The following is a 17,059-nucleotide window of genomic DNA, read 5'->3' as shown; positions in this document are numbered from 1 at the left end:
AAGGAGGCCCAGAGGAACAAGTGAAGTGACAGCCCACAGCAGGAGGGGACACAGGTGAGGAAACACAACCTGCCTGGCTCTGCAATATGACAAACCACTACAAAATGAACACCATGAAAATCATCATCATCATCTCCCTGTCCAAACCCACAGCCTCATAACTCTTGAAATAGTTTATATTGTTCTGATCTCAAAAACCAAGCTGGAGCATTGCAAATTAAGTAAAAAAGGGACAAAGGAAAGATTAGTAAGTACAGAGCAGTTCCTACAATAAGACTGAATGGGATTCCTCAGTCTAGAAATCAAATACATGTGAGAGATACATGGGAGATACATGTGAGAGGTTTGCAACAGCATGAACAGCCTGGGAAATGGGGACAGGGAAAAAATTTGTTTTGATTTGTCACACAAAAGTAACTTGAGGGCCTGAAAATGTTATTAGACAGAAACTACATATATGTGTAAGGGCCACATAGAAAAAGGGTCTGTGACAAGCCAGCGGAGAAGCAGCATATGGGACAGAGGTGTGCAAGAAATCCATTGCGTTGGAGAGTCTGATGGAGAGCACACATACAGCACTGCCCAGGAACAAAAGAAAACTTCACCCAGGCATAGCCACATGGTAGTGGAGAATCAGGGATCCTCCTTCCTCCACTCAGCAACTCCCAGCAAAAGAGGAGTCCAAAATCTTAGCCTGTTAGAGGGAATCCATTTATCAAGCCCCTAAACACCAAGGAGTTCTCAGTTTGCTTTGGGGTGAAGCTGAACAGGGGAGGTACCTCTGGAGCCTCTGGAGGGGATGGGACAGCAGGGAGCCATGTTGGAGAACTGTCCTGTGCCCGGTCAGGGCCAGCACTCACCTGTGCTGCAGCACACTGCCAGGGCCCTGGAATGGTCACCGGCTGTCAGCGCGTGAAATCCCACTGTCACATGCACGGTGTCACCAGCGCCCGGAGTTCCTGTGGCCGGAACCACGGAGAAAGGACTGCAACACAAAGAGAGGCATCAGGGCTGGGGCACACCTGGCCATGAGATTCCTTCTGCAGTGCAGCTCACTTCAGCTCACTTGGGCAAGCAGGGAGCAAACCAACCACAGCCAGCAGAAGACAGCCAGAACAGACAGCATCAGAAACAGCCACTGAGCCACTGCTGAGGAGATCCAGCCCTCACAAGATCCTGTGGGTAAAATGGCCTCAGCTCCCCCATACTCTGCATCCAGCTCTCTGCAATGACACTCAGGAGTCCCACTGCCAGAAATCCAATCAGAGAATGGTTTCTGAAGAGCACAGAGAGGCTTCAGAGCTATCTGCATGCACAACTTGACACTGACTGCCTCAGGAATTTCTCTTTTCCTGCTGCCTATAAATCTCATCTCAGGAGATGCAAATGTTAGGGCACTACCTGCCCTGGGAGATTAAAACCGAGGAATCAGATAGGGAGAAGGAACCTTTCCTTGAGGACAAAGGAATAGTTACTGTTGAATTTTCAGTGTGGTTCTTTGGTTTATTTTACCTTAAGAACATCCTGATTTAGCCTAAAAAGGGCACATTTTATCAGCATTTCAATAAAAGCTGCTCTAAGAAGAGCTGTGAAGTAGACATCACTGACACTCTAATAACTAAATGAAAACCATTGACATGAGATGGGGCTGGCAGGCTACATTTTGGCCTTTTTTCTGTCAGTTGTGAGCTGTTCCTTAAGACACTTCTCATCTGCTAGATCTGCCCTTTCCATGAATCACTACTGCACCCAACAGGCAGAGGGATTGAATAGGTTTTCTTCTGCTTTTTAACTAGGTCCATTTGTCTGTTTGTTTTCTTGTATGGCATCTAAAGACAGGTCCAGATCTCCCAGTGGCACCTTGCAATCCCCAGACACTGGTCTTGCTTTGAACAGTGTGTCTGCTCAGATAATTGACAGCACAAGTTATTCTATACTTTTCTAAATCAGCCCAACTGCTTTTCACATATTCCCTAAATGTCTCCTATTTCCTATACACCTGTGCATATACCTATGGGCATGTGGTATATTGAGAGGCATTAGAGGAGCTCGACCTTTAGGACAGCTCCCAAGGAAGAATTCATGATCTTTTGGCAAACACTGAACACAAACAAAAAAGAAAAAAACAGCAGAAACACAGGAACTTAAGAGTGGTCAAAAAGAAATCTCAAGGAAAGGGGGCACAACCTTACTCAGAGATTAAAATCATCTGTTTGAAATTTTAAACTGGCTTTCAAATGTTCATCATGGAACAGAAGAGGTGACTGATACCCTCAGCTGACAAGGGAAATCAGATCAGCTTTAGGAACAGGAACTGCACTGGCTGCCTGCAGCACAGCTCATGTTGGGCATCTGATACAGGGACCACTGGAAAGCCACATGCCTGTGGCCTCCCAGAGAATGGCTCTGTTTGGCTGACAGTGCTGAGTAAGCATTTCAGAAGCTGCTTGTGCTCAGGAGGGTGCAAGCCAGCTACCAACATGTTCCAGCAGCCTCCAGGAAAGCTGGGACAGAGAAAGCTCAAAGGCTGCATACTGCTAAGAACACTGAAGGCAAGAGCAGCTGCCATCCATCCTGCTCACTTCCAGCCAGGGCTGCAGGGCAGCAGCTCTGATGCTCTGCTTCCTTTTGCTGCTCTTTCCCAACTCTGCTACCACCCAAAGGTGATATCCTTTGCACAAGAACAGATGGGCTGCCTCACCTCTGGGTGCTCAGCTAGAAACGAGCTTCCAGGTTACCAGTGTTGCGAACCAGCAGTCTTCTGGGTGCTGCATTTGACTGGACACTTGGAGAAGTCCAGCTGCTCAGGGAAGTCCAGGACAGCTCGGGCACCAATGGCCCGAATTGGCACAACTATCCTTTCCCTTGCAGTCATGCAGACCAGCTTGTGGGAATAATCCTGCAGGAAAAGAAACTGCCTCAGCACAGAGCATTTAGTGCCATCCCCACAGCAGGAGGGAAAAAAATAGACTCTCTTGAAGGGCATCAATTTAGCTGTTACACCCTAAAATGAACACTAAGTTCTACTGATATGTCACATTTTAAAGGCACCAGGGCACTTTGCAAAACCTATCTCTGTGGCATTAAGCTCTTGTGTCACTTGGGTCATACAGAGAACTGCCCTGGGCCACCATAATTTTTACTCTAAATTTTAAAAATATTAAAGAATTCCTAAGTTCCTTCTAAGGAACATGGAGCTAGGGAACACAGGACATTCCTCTAGGTTTCTATATTCCCACTGTCTGAGAATAGGACAAAGTGACTGACGCTAAGCAGCAAAAGGAAGATGAGAAAACAGCTACACCCAAAGAGATCCTGCACCTCTGGCCTGGTGCAGAAACATCAGCTGGCTCAGAACTCCCCTCTAACTTTGCCTCTCCAACTAAGTCAGGAGAAGAACAGTGCTAAGAGGCAGGAGGATGCTCTTGGAAAGCCTTTCTTGGCTTCCCTGCAAGGCTTCCTCCCTTCCATGCCACGGCCTAAACCCTTCTGTATGAACAAGCCTCCAGATCCCAGCACTGAGATCAGACTTGCCAGGGCCTCAGCACTGGTGTTCAAACCTCCAGGCAAAAGCACGTTTGGCACAGAATGGGTGCCAGCTGACAGAGCAAGCACAGGGACAGGCATGAAGACAGATGCACAGCAGTGTCACTGCCATGGGCTCTGGGCTCACAGCTCTGACTGCAGCTTGTACCTGCCCTACACAAACTCCTTCAGGCAGGTGTCCAAGTCCTCTGCAGCTCAGCAACCTCCTGCTGACCAAGGGCACCCAGAGCCCAGTGTGCCTGTGCCAGGCCGGGCTCATGGGCACAGCACATCCTCTGCCCTGGCCCTGCAGCTGTACCATGATCACTTGTGCTCTGGGACAGCACAGCTGCAAGGCTGGAGAACAGAGGCTGTGAAAAAGCATCGTCTTTGCCCCAGACCAGGGGGAGGCAGGGAAGCTGTTGCCAGTCTGGAAGAAGGAGAGCTTTCAGACCTCTTTGTTCCTCTAGTGTTTTCCATCATAATGAAACCCATTCCACTGTACCTAGAGATAGCCCAACATCTATCAACAGTCCCCTGTCATTTTCATCCTGTTCCCTGTGCATCTTCCCTCGGGAATGCTCAGGGATGTACAGGCAGGGGAAGCACAGCCTGTCAGGCTTGGCTGCAGTGCCTGACAGCACGCGCCAAAGTGTGACTGGCTGCAGGCTGCCTGCCCACGGCCTGGACCCAAGCTCACAGCATGGAAAGGGCTGCACCCAGAGTGCAGGGAAAACAATGGCTTTGGAGAGAATTCTGTGCTTGGGCTCCTCCAGTCTCACCTTGTTCTCCTCAGGGGTGAAGCAGATGCACACAGGGGCAGAGGCGCCTGCTGGCACCATGTGGTACACATCCCTGGGGCACGCCAGCTGGAAATTAGGGCAGCTCTGCAGGCAGACCTTCACCATCCGAAGAATCTGCAACAAAGACATCAAATGATGATTTTGCCACTTGTGCAAACAGGACAAGAGGAGGCCTGTCCATGCCCTGCTGACATCCCTCCTTGACTCCTTTTCCAAAGCACTTGCAGCTGTGCAGGTACAGGCACATTATTCACAAGGGTCAACTGGAATCCCTTCTCTCTGGCTCCCGCATTTTGGCCAGGGCGACTAGGGCAGTGCCTGGTGGCAAGGAAGGGCCAAGCAGGTCAGCAGCAGCAGGATGGAGACAGAGCACCTGAACCAAGTCATCTGCACATTCAACAAGGCCAAAAACCTGCTGGCTTCTGCCTGCACACAGACATGCAGTCGTGTTCCAGAGGGGGAACATGCTACCTGAAAGCAAACCGGCACATTCTCCTGGGGGAAGGAAGAAATTCCCTTGTAGCAGATCAAGTTTGGGTAGGGATGTTCTGGGGATACAGTCATGCAGGCAGACCAGCAAGAGAGGAGACCAAACACTGCAGCCTTACTGGGAAGAAAAGCAAAGCTGAAAAGCAAAAGAAGGAACACAGCAAGACAATCCCTAAATCAAGGAGATGGCAAAGAGAATTTAAATGGGCGGTAAAGCAGCAAGGAAGAAACATAAAACCATGAGAGCAAGCAGCTTGCCAAAAGTGACAGAAACACAGACAGGCTGTGCCTATGGACTATGGGCTTCAAAGGCATTTTCTGCCTGGAGAAACATGACCAGCACTGACTGACAGTGTGGTTCCAGTATGAAAAGCCAATCTTGGCTCTCCAGGGCTTCTTGCTTCCTGTGCAGGCAAGCTGGGCTGCTGCGCATTCCTGCCTGCAGCCAGCAGGCCAGGTTCTGCCCTCTGGCATTCACAGACACAGCAAACATGCATTTTCTAGCACACTGATATCATCAACCCCTGAGCACCAGAATGCTCTCAACAAGTCTAAGCCAGATGATTTGGACTCCCTCCTGTCTCTTCCCACCAGCCCACTCTTGGTACAAGGCTCATCTGAGAAAATGTTTCCCTGACTGAAATTCCAATGGTCTCCATTTTCCTCGTTACACTGGAACACAACTGGTGACATTTTTCAACTTTTTCCCTCTCAACTCTGTTGGCAAACCACAAAACAATCACAATTTCTTCAAGTGAAGGTGGAAACCTCCAGGAGCACAAGGCTTTGCATGTGCTGTGGTTCTCCAAAGGGAAAGCAGAGCACCGTGTTGCTTTTGGAAAAGCTGAGCAGAGCTGGATGAAGCTTAACAGGAGCCTGAAGTGGCACCTAAAGGCCTCCCACTGCTTCTGCTACATCAGTCTGATTCCAGGGCTGTTTCAGAACACGTTTCCTGCAGTGCCAAGGCCGTTAATAATCAGTGATTCCAGCATGAAGTGGAGAAGACTCAGCCCCTGAGCTTTGACTGTGAGCTGCACAAAGGGAGCCAAACAGGTTGAGAGAGGCAGAGATTCCTACCAGGAACCAAGATTAACCAAGGAGACAGAGGATGTGCTATAGACTCAAGGCAAAGCTTGAGAGCAGGTAAGAACTGTACATGCCTCAACATTCCTGTCAATCCAGAGCTTTCAAGAGAAGGAAACTCCTTTGGGATAGACACCATCAACGCATGGCCAAAATCAGGGGACAATTCCCAGCACAGGAAGATTTCCACCATCTTGCAGAACAAGGTGCTGAGACAAGGTGCTGAGACAAGGTGCTGAGGCATTTTCTTCTGCATGTGCTGCAGCAGATAATTTGCTTTGCTGCACACTCAGGGAATGACAGCACTCTCCTCTTCCAGCACAGTGTTAAAGCTCCAGGTGCCAGCACTTACCTTGTCCTTATTCATGACAGACAGCACCATTTCAGAGACCTCCCAAGCGACAAAGTTCTGAAACACCATCTCTGGTGGGGAATCCCGAAACAAGCTCTGTTTCGGGGGACCTGATGGCAGCTAGAGAGGAGAGAGAGAGCAGGGAGAGCTTCAGCTGCTGGGAGGAAGGCTCATGAAGGAGAATCTTACTCTGATCCCCAGTGAAGTGCAGACTCTGGGGGAGCACATCTGTCCAGGACACACTGGGCAAACAGTGGCTCACCCACCTCTGCTCTGAGCTGATCAAGAACTGCTTGATCAGCTTCAAGCAGGCTCAAGCCAAGCTGCTCTTTTGATTTTTCCAGCTTTCCTTCTCCACAATGCCAGGCAGCACTTTCCTTAAGCACAGCCCTGTGCCCACTGGGGCACTGACTGAGCACTCATGCAGTAAGTAAAACCCAGAAATTTACATCAGACTCTATGGGAAACAATTTTGGCATGTCCTTTACTCTGAGACAGGGAAACTGAGGCCCACACAACTGCAAATACCTCTTTGGATCTAGAACTTAGGCATCAGGAAGAAGAGAACAGTACCAGAGAAGGTGTGAGAGATGAGGAGATATTTAGCTGAAGCCAAAAGGTTATGAAGTGAAAGGATGGAATTTGTTGGTTCTGTGTTGTTTGTGGGTTGGATTTGTTCAGGTTGGTTTGTTGGGTGTTGCTGTGAGCTGGCAGAGGGACGGGGTTGAAGACCTGACCAAAAGGAAGGAGGATGAGAGAGGAGGGGACAGAAAAGTTGGCAGTCAGAGAGAATGGAAGTTCCTGAGTGCCCCTCCAAGGGGAAAGAGGACAGGGACTGTCCCAGCTGGGTACAAAGGGGATACAAAGATTGCCATTTTGTTGGAGGCTGTGTTTGCTCCTCTCCAGGGGTAGGGAGACACACCTGGCTCAGTTGAATTGTTACTAATAAACAGTTTTCTTTTGCTTTGATGATTTTGATCCCTTTCATTGCATTTAAAAGTTACTGCCTTTCTAACAGAGGTAAAGGCAAAAATAAAGTACTACAGAAGTCAGGAAAAAGACAAGTGAGGTGAATGGTAAAAGAGGATAAGGTTCAGTTATTTTCCCAGCAACTTAGGTAAGAGTAGAGTTGGTATCTCCTTTTCCCATGAGCTTTAAATGGGTTCTTTCTTGTCATTATTGCTATCTTATTTAATGCCATTGTAGAGGCATGTCTGGAATGACACAACAACAGCAAATCCTTCTGGAGCAGAGACATTGCTTGGAGAAAACTCTCCCCTGCTTTGTCTGCCTTCTGCAGCCACACTGCTGTTGCTCCAGAGACACAAGCAGCTCTCCTGTGTGACTCCACAGCAGACACAGTCTGCTGAAGGGAGTGCCTGCAGCACACTCTCCCTTAGTTGTGCCCTTCCCCGAGGTGTTCCCAAGGCCCCTCTTCAGGGCAATCCTTAACCAGTTTGTTCCATGTCTCTTGCTGCCAATTTCCTGCTCAACAGCCCACCTTGGTCACCTGCCCCTTTGGACTGTGCTTTCTACTGAGCCAGTCCTGCCACAAAAGCAGCTTTAAACACACCTCTAAGTAGGCACTGATCCACATAAAGCACATCCATTCCCCTCTGCCCAGGGCGAGTCCCCTGCACATCTGGCAGCCTGCAAAATCTAACACCCCGTCGGGGTCCAACACATTGTTCCAACCCAAAGCAGGAATGAAATTTGTTTTGCTAAATATGAAGAAATTCCTGCAGGTCCTCGGCCTTCAAAGGCCAACGCTGCCACTGTGGAGGGAATCCTGTGACCCCGAGCATTTGATGGTGAGCACACCAAAGCAAGAGGTGGCTCCTTCAGCAGGAGAATGGCAAATGGCAATGTTGTGCCTTTGTGTCCCCAGCCTTCCCCCCACTGTTTTAGCAATGGCAGCCACACTCCAGCACACCCCAGCAGCTTCAGCAGAGGTTATTTGTGTTGGCTAAGTGCACATCAGGACTCCCAGTCCACTACTCCCAGCAGGTTGCAATGACAACAGCACCTGGACACTGAGGTATTTTGCTGGAGGCAAGCCTGTCACAAGCACACACCCTCTTCAAACTTCCCATCAAACAGAAAGGAAAAGAGCAGGAACAGGCTACCTTTGGACCAGTCTTGCTCAGGTCTATCCATGGGCCAATTCTGGGCAGAATACTCCCCCCAGTGCTGGCCTCGTTCTTTGTGCTGAGAAACTTCTCCCTCTGGAACTTAGAGGGAAGCAGCTGGAAAAAAAAAAAAAAGCCACAAAAACAAACCAGCAAGCAGCTCAGAGATGTGCTTGTTCAGAAAGGCTTTTTTTGAGCAAGTGGCACTGGTGAATAATTTGTGATAACAGCCACTAGGACACTTCTGGAAGCCCTGGAAGTTACTTGCTTGAATACTTAGCACCAATAAATTCATAATACAGAGTGCAATACGCATACTCCAACCACATGGCTGTGTCCCATTAGTCTCCCTGTGATTTGATGTGACATGCTTGGGGATTTCTGCTCATTGGGCATTTGTTTCCTCTTACATTTCACTAAATTGAGAGAATGACCTTTTCAGTGACGGAGAAGGAAGACTCGTTCACCAGATGATGATCTACAAGTCTCGTCTTTATTCCCGAATCGCCAATTATTATACACCTTTTAATTAGCTCATGCATAGTGCAAAATTCCAGCTCAGCATTGGCTAATTAGTTATCAGCTATCTACGTGCTGTTTTGGTGCAACTACTACTACTTTCCCAAGCTGTTTTGCTTTACCACCTGTTTTGTGCATTACTTCATCTGTGGGACAAGGACACACAGTTTAATTGGAATGGCAACCCCCCTCATTCTCTATCTCGGTCAAATTAATCTCACTGTGACCTTTAGCTCGGAGCCAGCTTGTTACAAAGCTCTCAACATTTCCCCCGTTTTCTTTTTGGGCCAGAAGTGTTGTTTTCCAAGCCCTTTCCATCATCTGACTCACCATTCTTTGTACGCAATTAAGCAAGCATGGTAATACAAGCATTAGCAATACTATCACACCTAATATCCCTATAGCATACATGATCATTATTCTCAGCCAAGGGCCCAGTCCCAGGCTCTTTAACCATCCTTCTAATCCCAATCCATCATCCTCCTTCAGGTCGTGTAGCCCTTTCTGGAGCTCTTTAATTTTCGTATGTATTGATACAGAATGATCCGATAAATTCATTCAACACATACCCTCAAATTCCTCACAACCATGGCCTTGAGCTAATAATAAGAAATCGATTGCTGCTCTATTCTGCAATACTGCATGATTTACACTTTGCACATCTTGAGACAGCATGTCCAATACCTGGGAGGTGGCGTTCAGTTCGTCTTTGGCCCAGCAGCCTAATTGCTTGGCCAAATTCATGGCCTTATTAGCTGCCCCTCCAGGTAAAAGTGTGGCTACTACTACCTGTTTCAGCTTGCTCCAGAATGTGGGTTGCCCTATATTCTCGCAATTAAACTCATGCAGACTTCGGCGCTGTCGTGTAGTGTTATGGCTCCACTGCATAAGGAGGGTTATATTAGGGTGAAATATTGTGAGTTTCCCTAAATAACAAGGCCCTCCTTGAGGCTTTACAGGAATTCCGTTCCAGGCCCGATCCCCACAAATCAGAAATATTCCTGGTGGTAATGCCTTAGGCACTGTAATGCCACCGCCCTTACATTGACTATACAATTGGGCATGTACCATCGACGGCGGAAGGTGGGAATCTAAGTTTGCCCAGTGTTTTCTATGCCTATTAAGGCCCCCAGAATCCTCTGGTTCAAAGCTGAGCCATCCCCCCGTGTTTTTTCCCAAGCTGGCATTGGCACTGCCAAATAGATCAAGCTCCTCAGGTGGGGAAGCTAACGTTTTATTCAGAGCCAGAATAATTCGGCATTGCCAGCATCCATCTTGCTGACTGGGTGTTATCCCCGGGTTTGTACTGCCCTTCTGTATTAGAGTCTGATTAATAAGGGTGTTATTATTAATGTAGCTCCTAAACTCTGCTACTTTCCATACCGGGAGTCCAGCTAAGCAGGTTCTGAACGGGTTACGCACCCCACCAAGACTTAAACATATGGAGCTTTGCTTGGTCTTATTGGCAATGGTCACCCAAACATTGTCACGAGGTGTGTTATTGTTGGGAAGGATGAAAGTTTGACAAGAAAGTCTCACAGATATGTATGCTTAGCAGAAAGATTTTTGAATGTAGAAGCTGAGGAAGGAATAGAGATGGAAGCAAGTTTTGATATAGAAGAAAAGAATTGCTGAGCCAGTCTTACTGGATAACCAAAGAGGCAAAGGGTATGTTAGTTAGAAGGGGGTTTTTATGACTTAGAACAAAGGATAAACCCACCTCAAACAAGAAGATGTTTTTACCAAGCAGAAAGATACCACAGGCAAACAAGTCAGCAAATGTTGCAAGTAGAAAAAAAGTCTCAGAATTTTCCACTGCAAGAAAACTGAAAAACACCTTCTAGCTTAAACTATAATGTACTAACATTTAGTGATTGGAGAATACTAACATGAATATGGTAATTGTATTAGTTATGATAGGCTATAGATAAAAGTTAAGGTATAGATTGGTTCTACTGTATTAAGATGCTCAGCAAAGAAAAGTATATAATGCATTTGTAACCTAAGCTAAGGGTCTCCAGGCCTGCCTGCAGCTGCAGCTGACAGCTCTAGGCACAGGCTCTGTCACCCACGACCCTGGACTGCTCTAACATCTTGCATGTAATAAACTGCATTTTGGAAGAGCCGCCTGGAGTCCCGCATCTCTCATTACGGCTCTTACATGTTATACTGAGTGAACCCCAATACACACGACAACAGCCCTATGAACACAGCAGTCCTCATTTTCCTTTCCTGCCCTTTTTCCTGCCTCCTTTTAATTTGGCAGTCCCTCTGGAGCGAAGAGAACAGGACTTAAGTTGCTTGATGCAGTCGTCTAGTGCCTCCTCAACCCCACAGTCCTTTTTAATCGGTCCAACAATGGATGTCTGTGTGAGGGGCACAAGCTTTCGACAGCGCGAAGCTATTATGTGAGTATGCACTTGCTTTTCTACTCGCTCACACAAGGTCTTAAGTTGCCAAGTAACATATGCCAAGATAATTTGCTCCGGGGCTTCATATAAGTCTAACGATCCTCTCAAATCAAGCCCTGTGAAATTCCTTAGTGCTCGCTGCCACGAGTTCTGCAAGTTCCAGGAGACTCGGCAGCTTGGGCACCATTTCTGCCGAACGGTCGATTGCTCCAACCAGAACACCTTATTACAGCCTCCACAGTCTAGCGCGATCCATGCAGCGCATTTATTGTCCCCACAGTCCAAGCATGGCTGTGGTTGAGGAGCTTTTACTTCTACCGTAAGGTCCTGACACCACTCGATCCAATCATCAGGAAGATGAACGCAGGCACGTCGCGCATCGTTAGAGTAGGGCTTGAGGCGTTGCAAATAGGGTCGCAATATCAGCGTCAGTTTGTTGTGCGCCCTCTCTTTGTCCTCCGGTGACAAGGCCGCGACGGTCCTCAACATCTGGTACAGCTCGAGTCCACTTCGCGGGGATCCATAAGGGTCCTGTTGGAGAGGAAACACAAAGATATCCCCTCCCCCAGTATAGTACCTTGGCAGGCTCCTGCCAAATGCCAGATTTGGGATCCCTATATTGTACCCAAACTGCTGGCTCTATCCCCTGTTCCTCGTTTTCCTTCTGGTGATGCTTCTGTGCTGGCGGTATTTCCTCCTCCCCAAAAACACACAAATGGTTTATCACAAACAATGCTCTAGCTAGTCGTGTTACAGGGTCTCCGATATCTTCACCCTTTGCCAGATATCCCTTAAGAGTCCCATTTGCTCTCTCTATAATTGCTTGCCCTGTAGGGGAGTGAGGGATTCCGGTAACATGCTTTATACCCCAGTCTGCAAAGAACCTCCTCATCTTCATGCTAACATATGCTGGACCGTTATCGGTCTTGATCGACCCTGGGACTCCCATCACTGCGAAGCAGCTACACAGATGTCTCTGAACATGTATGGCCTTCTCACCTGCCTGTGCTGTAGCCCAGATAAATTTACTGTATGTATCAATGCTAACATGCACATACTTCTGTCTACCAAAGCTTGCAACGTGAGTAACATCCATCTGCCAAATCTCATTTGCCTTCAACCCTCTTGGGTTTACTCCTGCCCCTAAAACTTGACCCCCGTTATGATGACTGCAGATGGGGCAAGAGCGGACAATTGCTCTGGCCTCTGTAATGGACAACTTAAATTCCCTGGATAATCCCTTAGCATTCTGGTGGAACTTGCTATGGGCCTCTCTTGCCAACACATGCTTGCTAATAGGTGTGCTCTGCCTGGCAGAAGCCATCACCAATTTATCAGCTCTGGCATTCCCTTCTCCAAGGCCTTGCTCCCATTTATGGCTTCTAATGTGGATAATGGAGTAAGCTTCTGCTCTTGATCTGGTTGCCTTTTTCAGCTGTAGCAATAACTCGTACAGTCTCTTATTCTGAACTTCTTTTATCGGCGCATCCTCAATCCTGGCAGCTACTCCTGCTACATAAAGGGAGTCAGTCACAATATTCAAAGGACCTTTTAAATTCATCATTGCCCATACTACAGCTAAAAGTTCCAATGTCTGTAGACTGTCCCTGGCATCTGCATCCAACAAATGTTGTCGCCACTGTCCTTGTTGTTTCCATGTCACGGCTGCTCTCCTGGACTTTTTACCAGTGTCCGTAAAGGCCGTGATAGCCCCCCTTAATGGTGACAGACTCCGAATAGGCTTTGTTATCCAGTTCCATTCTGTCATCCATTGGAGGGGACTAGGATGCAGTTTCCCAGTCTCCACGACAGCTCCAGCTCCTAAAAGGGCTTCCTGGAGCTCCCCAGAGTTCACCAAATACCAGTCAAGCATGTCCTTTTTGATGGGCAATCGTATTGTGGAAGGCTCTGCTCCTGTAACTTGGATTGCTCTAAAACGTCCTTTCTTTATGAGGGATGCAATCATTTCAATTTTCAGTCTCACAGTTCTCTGTTGCTGTAGCGGTGGAGAGAGCCACTCCAATACCCTGAGCTCCCCCGTTTTCTTTTCAAGCTGAGACAGGGCACCTAAGACATGTGCAGAGCTGTTCCACACAGTAATATCAACAGGTAAATCGAGGGACCGCCGCTGTACCTGTCCAGAACTTATACAGTCAATTATACCTTGCAGCGCATCTCGTTGTTGAGCTGTCAAGGCAACCGGTGCAGCACGGTCTGTGCCCTTCAATAAGGGGCGTAACTGCTCCAATAGCTGATTGGGGATCCCGACTATCGGTTTTAGCCATTGTAATTCCCCAAGCAGCTTCTGTGCATCATTCAGTGTCCCTATATGAGTAGTGAGTTCCAGCTTCTGAGGCCTAATAGTCTGCTCGGTTAAGGTCCATCCCAAATATCTCCATGGCGCCGATCGCTGAATCTTTTCAGGAGCGATTACAAGATTATGCTGCAGCAGCACTGTACGGATGAAATCCACCTGATGATCCGCAATTGGCTCGGGCTGTGCAAACAAAATATCATCCATATAATGATAAATCATGCACTGGGGCCATCTCTGGCGCAAAGGCTGTAGCGCAGCGTCCACTTACAGTTGACACAAGGTGGGGGAGTTGCGCATGCCTTGGGAAGGACAGTCCATTCAAAGCAACGATCTGGCCCATTTCGATTGATAGCTGGTAAAGTAAATGCAAACCTTTTTGCATCCTGCGGATGTAGGGCAATTGTGAAAAAACAGTCCTTTAAATCCAGTATCAATAATGGCCAACCCTGTGGAATCATGGCTGGGTTTGGCAGGCCAGGTTGTAAAGATCCCATAGGTTCCATTTGGTCGTTGACCGCTCGCAAATCATGCAAAAGCCGATATTTCCCGGATTTCTTTTTAATAACAAAGATAGGAGTATTCCATGGACTGGTAGACAGTTTAAGATGTCCCTGTTTAAATTGTTCTTCCACCAATTGATGAGCATGCTCCAGACTTTCCCCTTTTAATGGCCACTGCTTAACCATCACAGGTGTATCAGTCCTCCATGTGAGTGGAATGGGGAAAGTCCAAGCAACGGCGATTACCCCAAAGGGTGTTCGTTGGTCAACACCACCCCTAACTGGGCCAAAATGTCCCGGCCAATAAGGCATTGTACCGTCGGTGGCAAAGTGACCACCGAAAAAACCGTGGTAAGCCGCTGTCCATCCACTCTCACTTGCAAAGGTCGCGTTTTACTGGCCAAGGTGAGGCCCCCTACTCCAGTCAAGGTGTCTGCAGAAGGGTAGAGTGGCCACTGATGAGGCCAATTCTCCGGGCTAATTACAATGGAATCAGCTCCAGTGTCCAGCAGTCCCATAAGGACAATAGTCCATCCCTGAAACTGTAATTCCACCTTTTTCCAACGTCTCTCCCCTAAGTTCATAGTTAGCAAGGTGATTCCCGTAGATCCAAACCCTGCGTCTGCTCGTGTCCTCCTTTCACGTGGAGAGATGCCAGTAGTCAGTTGTGGCAGTGGTACCAATTGTGCAATGCGCTGGCCTTTTGCAATAGTAACCGGGGGAAAAGGAGTATGTACCATCACCAGGATCTCCCCCGTATAATCAGCATCGATAACCCCTGGTAGCACAAATAGTCCCATCATTGTGACAGACGAGCGTCCCAGCAACAAGGCACCAACAGATTTGTTTTGAATTTGTAATGGTCCGTGAACTCCTGTAGGTATCTTGTGCGGCTGGGTGGTTAAAATAGAAACGTCTACTGCTGCTGCCAGGTCCAGGCCAAGGCTCCCTGCTGTGGCTGGCTGGAGACTGCAGGGGGTGCTGACGTCATGGCGGTGATTTGTGTCTGGGCGCGGCCACGCCTCACGCTCCTCGATCCGTTTCCCGAGCGGTGGCGACAGGCATTTGTATTATGAGTATCCGAGTGGCAATGTTGGCACCAGACACCTGTAGCCTGACAATCTCGGCGAAAATGACCGTTTCCGCCACATCTGTAGCAGTGAGCCGAGCCCTTTTGTGATGCCGAGGCTTGGAGGGGTGCAAGAGCGGCTAAGACCTGATTCCGTGAGGCTTGAGCTGTCTCTTTTACTGCCTCTTGTAACCCTACACCAATCTGCTTAAGAGCATCCACTAAAAAAACTTGAGAGCTAGTGGGCAGCAACGCTGTCCTTTCTAGAGCCTCCTCAATAGTCCAATTAGCCCCCAATGTGCTTAGCAGCCTCTGAGTGGCTGGATTACTGTTCTGCAATGCACATTGCTTTAAAAGGGCGCCTTTCATATATTCCAGCACTGCCACTCTGTCTATAGCCCCCGCAGCTCTATCGATGAACAACCCAAAAGGCTCATCTCTCCCCTGTTTAATTCCCATGTAGGCTGGTACCCCTCCCGGTTCTTTCACGCGATCCATAGAGGCTCTTACAAGTCGCATAGCCTCCCTGGTCTTATCCGCGCCTACGAGGAGCTGGGCTTCCGTGCGGGAAAAAGCGCCGAGGCCCATTAATTCATCCATCGTAATGCCATGCAGGTGGTCCCCGGGAGGATGCTGTACCCCCACGCAGTCATTAACAAGGGCTTGCCAATGAGCATTAAACAGCAACTGCTGGTGCTGGGTGAGAATTAGCCTAACAAGTCCTTTCATGTCATTTACTCTTAACAAGGACATGTTAAAGATATAATCTAACATCTGCCGTGCCGGCTCGCTCTTAAAACCAAACTGGCTAACCGTCAACCGCAGTTGTGACAAAAGTTACCAGTCTAAAGGGGTATATTCAGCCTGATCCTGGGTATGTTTGCCTTGGGCATCATAAACTGGTGTATAAACTACCGGGCAGGCAAGGGTTACAGCATTGAGCATATCGGCATCACCTTTCCCCATCGCCTCACGAGCAAGGGCAGCCCATGCCTCCCACCTTTGCCTGGCCATCTCCTCCGCCACGGCAGCCCGCGTCCCAGGGACAGCTCTCGGGACGGCTGTCGGCGTGCCGGCGAGGGGGGTTTGTTGTGGGTTTCGAATTGCCGGCGCGGGGGGGCGAGGCTCCCTGCGCAACGGGGGGGATTCCGGCCGTAGCTGCTCGAGCTCAGAATCAGAGCTACAACATTCCTCTACAAGAGACGGTGCCGATGGAGGGCAATCGCCTGAGCCGGCTGTCTCGGCTGCCTCATCCGAGCTGCCTGAGACCTCTGGCTCCTTAGGCAAGATAACCTTTGACACCGAAGGCGCCAGCGGCGTGTAAGGATCATAAACCGCATTCCGCTTGTGCTCCTCCGTAGCCCGCTCCACTGCCTTATTTTCAGCTACAAACTGCAGCAACTCATTATGCACAATTCTCCAAAGTTTCCCCAATTTCTTAGCTGTTTTATCATGCTCCAAAATCTGCTCATACAAGAGATCCCCGAGCTTACGCCACTCGGTCAGCTCATGGACCGTATGGGGGTTGAAAAACAACCCTCTAGCGTACCCGTAATCTAACAACCCAGGTAAATCCTTTTTCAAGTCTATCCCCTTAATCTGCCTTTTACGCAGAAAACTAGTAAAAAGATCATATGCTGCTTGCCTATCCATACCTAATCAGCGCTGTTGCAAGGCTCCAGGCTTCGGCAGCATGTAGGCTGAGACTGTCTGTACAGCTCCCAGGGCCGCGAACTCGCAGTGGTTCGTTTGCCGTCCCACCCCTTGCTTTAGAGGGACCCGCTCCTACTTCTCCGATCCGTGGCAGCCGTATCCCTTCGTAGTCGTCTTATGGGTCGACGTCGGGGTCAGCCATTTGACGG

General features: G+C 48.7%; 1 pseudogene; it reads right to left on the bottom strand.

Moving 5' to 3' along the window:
- The window catches only part of LOC135289058 (zinc finger protein 462-like), a 149,550-nt pseudogene extending 132,700 nt beyond the window's left edge, over positions 1–16,850 (bottom strand).
- Between the last annotated feature and the right edge of the window lie 209 nt (positions 16,851–17,059).

This window comes from Passer domesticus, chromosome W (genome assembly GCF_036417665.1).
Source record: "Passer domesticus isolate bPasDom1 chromosome W, bPasDom1.hap1, whole genome shotgun sequence".
NCBI lineage: Eukaryota > Metazoa > Chordata > Aves > Passeriformes > Passeridae > Passer > Passer domesticus.
Note: the sequence above shows the minus strand (reverse complement) of the source record. Positions and strands in the feature narration are given on the sequence as shown.